Below are 7302 nucleotides of genomic sequence, written 5' to 3'. Positions count from 1 at the left end.
GGGAGGGAGAGAGAGAGAGAGAGAGAGAGAGAGAGAGAGAGAGAGAGAGCTGCCACTATAGAAGAGTTCAGATAATTTTGTGAAAATCTTCACATTTGATCCCAACTAAAAGGCCCAGGTGTGACATGAGAATCTTTAGTTTTCTGCTAAATGTAGACAAAAACAAATATCTAGGAATGTGCTAGGAATAATGACCCTTTACTTCTATTCTTTTGGTTTCCGAATCTACGTCTTTCAGGGCTGTGATCCATTTGGGTGGAGGGACAGGTAAAGTTGAAAGGAGAGGAGGGTCACTGTGGAGACCAGCACAAGCAGATGCCCCTTCCACTGCCCCTCCCTTCTTCACCTCAGCCCTCAGAAAATAATCTGAGGTCTGAGCTTATTGTCTGAGAAATGGAATGTCCATCTTCCTTTGCTTCGTTTATGAACTAAATGGATGGTTTTCAGTTGTTGATCACCCTGTGAGAAAAAAAAAAAAAAAAAAGCACTTTGTCCATTTTGCAGCAATTAAGAGTGGTAATTTCTCCAGGGCCATTTGTTCCCCTTTCTGTTTCTTTACTGAGAGGACAGCAATGTGACCTCCCTGCCTGTGCCCTCTGAGAGTTCCTGAGGACTTTGAGACAAGACAGCACACCAGGGGCACGCTCCATTTTGACAGCAATTTTCTCCCTAGGTCTGCCTTGGCTGCAGGCTAAATTAGCCATGAGATCAATAACCCCCAAGTGACAGTCTCTCTAGAAACCCTCCTTGGAGATGTATGACAGAATTTGAGCAACAGAGACTGGATATGGTTGGCACTGACCCATTGCCCAAACGTCAGACTCCATTCCTAGTAGGTTGGAAACCTATGCAGGACATTGCTTACGCCTTGGGGCAGAGAAAAGGAATGAATTCTTGTCTAAAATACATGCGTGTTTAACTTAGTAATGCCAAGTGACTGCTTAAAAATTTGTAGTAGATCTAAAGTATGGGATATGACCTAGCCTCTAAAAGTGTTTATGAAGAGGGGTATGTGTCAGTATGTATGTCTGCAGACACACAAATCTGTGTCCAAATGGAGGCCAGAAGACGGTTTTAAGTGTCCTGCTCCATCCTTCTCCCCACTTGGTCCCTTGGGGAAAGGTCTCTCCGTGAACTTGGAGCTAGACTAGCAGCTGACAAAGCCCTGATAGCCATTCTCCAGTCTCCATCTCGGATAGCTCTGGGGTTACAGGTGCACAGCCATACCCAGCCTTTTGTGTGTGTGTGTGTGTGTGTGTGTGTGTGTGTGTGTGTGTGTGTTGGAGATTTGAACTCAGGTCTTCTTACCCACTGAGCATCTTCCCAGCCCTTCTGTGGTGGGTTTGCATTGGTAGAAATGTACTAATTGGGTAGCATTAAACAGAGAGAGCTGGGCCTCAACTCACTTCACATAATGAGAAGGAAATGTTATCAGTGAGATCACATCAAACCAAGTTTCTATTGTTTCTTGAGAGTTTTGGGGGGTGAGTTCCACAAAGAAAAATAATCATTTATGTTGTAAGCCAGCTAATTCTCATGATGCACATGTATGGGCAACAGCACACATGACTCCAAGAACCACTCTTCTCTCATGAAACTCTCTCTCTCTCTCTCTCTCTCTCTCTCTCTCTCTCTCTCTCTCTCTCTTTGTGTGTGTGTGTGTGTGTGTGTGTGTGTGTGTGTGTGTGTGTGTGTTTCTGTCTCATTCCTCTACTGAGACAATCTAATTCACAAAGAAATTCTTTCTTTGAATGGATCTGTACAGAAAACTAGGTCACTCACAGAAGCACTAAAGACCGAGAAGTCAGGTCCTCTGTCTTCAAAGAAATGAAGAAAGCCTTTCACCACCGAGGTGGGCACTCGAGAAGTGACCCAGTCCCTGCTAGCTTACACATCTGCTTGGACTTCACACCCAACCCTAGGGAATTAAGAGCCCACCTCAAACAAGACTTTTCTCCTTGTAACTTCAGCTTTTAAACTCTCCTTTAAGTCTGTCATCCATTAGTCCCAACAGTCTTCTACTACACATCAGTAGATAGCCAGAATGTGAGACAATTAGCATCCTGAGCACAGTCCATGATTTTCCAATCATTCACTAGATGTACAGAGGCCGAGATTACAGGGTGAACTTTCCAAAACAATGCTATCTGAGGAACAACGAGACCTAAATCAACTCCTTCATGCTTAGCCTTCTCGGGGGTCACTAATGGAAAGGGGACATATCCAGTATTTACTAAAATACTTAACCACAAAATTCTCTTCTCTTCTCTTGCGACTCTAAAGTTCTAAGGGGACCAGTTTGGCAAATAACAACCTGAAGGGCTTCATCTGCCTGGGAGGTATCGAAGCCACCCTCCCTCTGGCATGTGATCAGATATGCAATCCTGTTCCAAAAGGGAGCCAGTAGCTCAAGCAACAGGCCAAGGAGAAAGTGTCTGAGTCTCCATTGCTATGCGTTTATATGGCGCCCCTACAGGTGAAACCCTGCAAGGGCCACAGAGATCCCATAATGCCATGCACTCCCTACCGTTCCAGTGTCCCTGCTCTCTAGCCTGAAAAGATCATTGTGGTGGCTTGGCTGAGAAATACTCCCCCCCCCCCCAGGCTCCGGTGTTTGAATACTTTGTCCCCAGTTGGTGGGAATGCTTAGGGAGGAGGTACAGCCTTGCTGGAGGAAGTTATGTCACGGCGGGGTAGGCTTTCAGAGCCTACCCTCACTTTGAGTTTGCACCCTTCGCTTCCTGCTTGTGGGTAGAGTTACGAGCTCTCAGCTTCCTGCAGCCATTGGACTCTCCCTCTGGAACTGTAAACCCAGATAAACTCTTCTTCTAGAAGTTGCTTCTGCCCATGGAGCGTCATCAGAACAACAGAAAAGTAACTGGTACCATTATGACAAAAGCGCTCTCAACTCTCACTAAGAGGATCTGAGACTCCACGGTTTTGCTGGACTGGTAATGTGGCCTGCTGAGGTAAGGAATTTGGGCTAAACTGCAGCAGCTGTAGCCACTCGAGTGCTCCAGTAATGGCTTACATGTGAGAAGCCGTGAATTCCTATATGGCTTGGGGTTGGAAGGACAAGGGGAGTAGACTGTCATGGTGTCATGAGACACAGTTCAGGGCCCCACAGCTCACCATTCACACTACTGAATTAGGCTTCTTTCACCTTTGGTTGGATTTTATTGGAATGATTACATATGAATTCCAGTGTATGTGAAGTAAAGTGTATCCAAAAAAAAATCTGTCTGCTCTCTATATTCAGCAAATCTCAGGTGGATTGTGGCATTTTAAAAAAGGAAGAAATCTAAGGTCTGGCGAGATGGCTCAGCGGGTAAGAGCACTGACTGGTCTTCCGAAGGTCCTGAGTTCAGATCCCAGCAACCATATGGTGGCTCACAACCACCTATAATGAGATCTGGCGCCCTCTTCTGGTATGCCTGAGGACAACTATAGTGTACTTATTTATAATAATAAATAAATCTTTGGGCCAGAGAGAGCAGGGATTGAGCGAGCAGGACCGACTGGAGCAAGTGGAGTTGACCAGAGTGAACAGAGGTCCTAAAATCAATTCCCAACAACCATATGAAGTCTCACAACTAATATATATTTTTTTATATATATATATATATATATTATAGCTATATATTAGTATATGTATATGTACAGTATATCAGTATATGTACAGTATATGCATATATATGAGTAGAGCACTACAGTATACTCATATACATAATAAATAAATAAATCTTTTTAAAAAGGAAGGAATCATTACATATTGTTCTTTTGACATATAACTGGTAGGATTGAATTGTAACACAAGGAAAAAGTGAAGTAATGCTCCAGTCACAAACTGATTCATCCCACGTCTTAAGCCAAGTTTATCTTCTTCGTGAAGAAGTACTGTGAGAATCTACTAATTTTAAGGACAATGTTAAAATGGTAAAATTGAGAGAGGAGGAGAGGGAGGGAGGAAGAGAGAGAGAGAGAGAGAGAGAGAGAGAGAGAGAGAGAGGTCTTTTACTGGTGGAAAAAGAACCAAGTCTGGTCCATCTTGACATTAATGGTGCCTAGGTGGAGAAGCCATAGTTAGACTGTCTGCAAAACTGGTATGAGGAAGGTAGGATTGCTATTTTCACTAGTAATTCCTGCTACCTTCCAACAGAACAGAAGGTTCTGAAACCAGATGAGAAGTTACAGAAAATTCATAAGACACAATAAATACTTCCAAAACATTGAATTCTTCAGCGAACCTGAAACAGATGAAAATTCTCCTACATCCTGCAATTGCCCATTCAACAGTGCCCCCAACAAGCCATGAAAAAAGGAAAGAATGAAGGGAAAGAGGAAGGAAGGAAAGAAGGGAAGGAGGAAGAGAAGAAGCAGAAAAAAATCTAGTCTTCCTCGTTAAAATATTAGCCACTAGGGCTGAGAGATGATGGTTCAGTGGTTAAGAGCACAGGCCATTCTTTCAGAAAACCCAGGTTAGATTACCAGCATCCACATGGAGGCTGTCTTAGTCAGAGTTTGTATTCCTTCACAAACATCATGACCAAGAAGCAAGTTGGGGAGGAAAAGATTTATTCAGCTTACACTTTCCACATTGCTGTTCATCACCAAAGGAAGTCAGGACTGGAACTCAAGCAGGTCAGGAAGCAGGAGCTGATGCAGAGGTTATTGAGGGATGTTACTGGCTTGCCTCCCCTGGCTTGCTCAGCCTGCTTTCTTATAGAACCCAAGACTACCAGCCCAGGGATGGCACCACCCACAATAGGCTGGACCTTCACTCCTGCCCCATTAGTAATTGAGCAAATGCCTTCCAGCTGGATCTCATGGAGGCATTTCCTCAATGGAAGCTCCTTTTTCTGTGATAACTCCAGCCTGTGTCAAGTTGACACATAAAATCAGCCAGTACAGAGGCTCATGACTACCATAGGGCACTCCTGTTCCATGTGATCAGACATATCCTCTGGCCTCCAAAGGCACCAGGCACACATGTGGCACAGGGACACACATGTAGGAAAAGCAACATATACATAAAAAATTCCTTCCATTGAAAAGATACGCGGTGGTGGCACACGCCTTTAATCCCAGCACTTGGGAGGCAGAAGCAGGTGGATCTCTGAGTTCGAGGCCAGCCTGGTCTACAGAGTGAGTTCCAGGACAGCCAGGGCTACACAGAGAAACCCTGTCTCAAAAAACAAACAAACAAAAAAGATATGGGCCACTAAGTGACACTGAAGTATAACTGTCAAAAGCAGTGTGTTAGCTGACTACATCTAGGCTCTGTAATCTAGGGATATTTAATACTAAGGCCAAGTAATAACCTTTGCAAAGCATGACATTAGACCTCCAAACCAGAGAACTAACCCAGATTGCTATCCAAGCAGCAGTAAGTAAACAATTTCCCAAAAAAAAAAAAAAAATCAGTTAAGGAAAGTAAATATCAAAATATTCAACCTCACCAGCCAGATGAATATTTGGGCCATGAAAGAATTCATGGCTACATAAGATGCAAAAAGAGGTTGATTTATAAAATAAAATTCTGTATGCAAAGCAAAACCCAACTGCTTACATTGAAGGGATATTTTTATATAAACACATGATGTAATGCACAAAGTATATGTGTAAATTTACACATGCATTCTATAAGCGTATTTATATAGCTACTTCCTATAACGTACCTCGGGACTTTCCTCCTGATATTTCCCCACAAACATTGCATTGCTAAAGACCTTTGGAATTATAAAAAGAACAAAATTTCCCACTTCTTGTTTTTCTTGCTTAAGTTTTCACTTGAAAGCTTCATATGTCTGAGGGGTGAGAAAGAGCTTAAGCTGGTTCTCAACCCTCAGGCCATCACTGACACCAAACACGAGCATCTTTCTCCACACTAGCTTGTCCATTCTTTCTCTCCCTCTGAGACTTCAAAGTGGAGAACGAAGACTGACCATGAGCAGAAGCAACTCCTGCTCCTGCTGATCAACATGCATTCTCCATGCCCGCCATCCAGTATGCTGAACCTCAGAGTCATCAAAGAGAACCCCCTGGCCTGGAAGAGATGGACATCTGTCTCCTGCTAAGGCCTCCTGGGAAGTCACATTCTTTCTGTCCTCACACTGGATGACCGTGGTCCCTTGAAAGTTGACAGGTGGAGTTAATGTTTCATTTCGTTTTATCCCTGGGCCCCTTTCTTCTCCATGATTCACACTGACAGTTTAAAGAGAACACGTTCTATGCAAAATTCTTTCTAGGGCAAAATTATCCATGGTTCTTAGCTAAAAAGTGAATTTTATGACAAAGTCCGATCATTCAATTTGCTTGGGTTCAAACTGGCAGCTGGAAATAGTCTCAGTGAGAGATGCATCAGATGTCAACCTGTCCCAGTCACATGGTTCTAATGTCACTTATGATTGGAGTGACTATACATGCCAGCACACTGATATTTTGGTCAAGCCCCTTAGAGGAGCCAACAGAGACGTTGGCTCTGGTATGTGTCCAGCAGACTCTACCAGGCTTCAGTCTTGAAAGTCTCAGAGTGAGCTGCTGGTTTGCTCTTGAGCAACTATGAGGAATTTGTACTACATTCCTGCCCATTTTGCATTATTTAATTTATTTTCCTTTTATTTTCTGTTAGGCTGTCCTGACCAAACAGGTGTGAATAGAGGAAAGTTCACACTGAAATTCACATGTTGAAGGCCTTTTTAAAATTATGTTATTTGGAAGATATGGCAAAGTATTTCAATGACCAAATACATCATGAGAGGATTGCTACTTCAGGCAAGTTAGCGATATACTTGTCTCACTTAGGTGTGTGTATGTGTGTGTGTGTGTGTGTGTGTTACAAGAAACTAAGATCCACTCTCAGGGAGAGACAGACAGAAGGGTGTGGGGGGGGGGTGTAAATGCACATGGAAACCAAAGAACAATCTTGGCTGTTGTTCCTCATGTGCCATCCACCATTTTTCTTTTCCTACTCACTAAGTAGATTGTGCTGACTGGCCAGCAAATTCCAGGAACAATCTTGGTTTTCCATCTTCCCAACATGCAGCACTGCACCTGGCTTTTTACAGGGGTAAGGGAGACTGACTGAAGACTCAGGTCTTCATGCAGATATACCCAACCCTTTACGGACAGAGCCATCTTCGCTGTCCCAAGTGTGAATTAATCCCTTGTGTTGTGCATTAATCTCCAGATGTTTCTTGATGTGACTTTGTGCCCTTTGACCCATCTTTGGATTTCTTCTGCTCCTGCTTTACCAGTCCCTGTTCCTCTCCTTCTGGCTCCTTACATGGCTAAGGCTGCTCC

Source organism: Mus pahari, chromosome 9 (genome assembly GCF_900095145.1).
Source record: "Mus pahari chromosome 9, PAHARI_EIJ_v1.1, whole genome shotgun sequence".
Lineage (NCBI taxonomy): Eukaryota > Metazoa > Chordata > Mammalia > Rodentia > Muridae > Mus > Mus pahari.
The sequence above is the reverse complement of the archived record's forward strand: the minus strand, read 5'-3'. Positions refer to the sequence as shown.